The sequence below is a fragment of the Lottia gigantea genome (assembly GCF_000327385.1).
Source record: "Lottia gigantea unplaced genomic scaffold LOTGIsca_545, whole genome shotgun sequence".
Classification (NCBI taxonomy): domain Eukaryota; kingdom Metazoa; phylum Mollusca; class Gastropoda; family Lottiidae; genus Lottia; species Lottia gigantea.
In genome coordinates, this window is record NW_008709870.1 from 22,227 (window position 1) to 23,130 (window position 904).

Genomic DNA, 904 nt, shown 5'->3' on the forward strand with positions numbered 1-904 from the left:
CTGGAGATTGGGTGGAAAGTCGAGAGATTTTTTGCAAAGCACGTAAATTTGTGAATTTTAAGCTCCAAAATGCTTTTCTTTTTTTTCTTTTTTTTTTGAATAAGCTTTAAGCTATGTAAATGAATTATTTATCATAAGTCTATAGACCTACATGACACAGGAAAAATAACAAAGTTTTCTGTAATGATGCCTACATTTCTCTTAGAATTGACATTTATTATAATATACAATGAAAACTTCAAGATTTCGTTTTTAAGTAAAATTAGGGCTACCGTAAAATTTATTGTAAAAGCGAAAGTAGAATGTACCGGATGTTGTTACAAAAACATTATCACGTGGGCTTGAAATACACATTATCGGGTGAAAATAGATCAAATTAACATCTTAAATGGGGGATTAATCAAAATACAAGTAATGATGGATATATTTATATACGCCCACATGAATATGTGGTCGTATATTGTTGTCGCCCTGTCCGTCGGTCAACACTTCTTGTGAGCACTATAGAGACTACAGTTTTTATATGGTTTTTTTGAAACTTGGTGTGATGCTTTAGATTGATAAGATCTCGGTCAAGTTCGAATTTGACATATTTTCGATGAACGGTTTTTGAGATATTGCACTTGACTTAGAACGCCTTGAAATTTGTTAAAAATTGTTCGTGAGCAGGATTGATGAACTGTTTTTGAGTTATTGCCCTTGACTTTGTTAAAACGCGTCAAAACTTGTTAAAAATAGTTCGTGAGCAGGATTGAAGCTACAGTTTTCAACCGATTCTGATGAAACTTGGTGTGATCATTGGAATTGATAAGATCTCGGACAAGTGCTAACTTGACGCATTTTCGATGAACGGTTTTTGAGTTATTGCCCTTGACTTTGTTAAAACGCGTCGAAATTGTAAAAA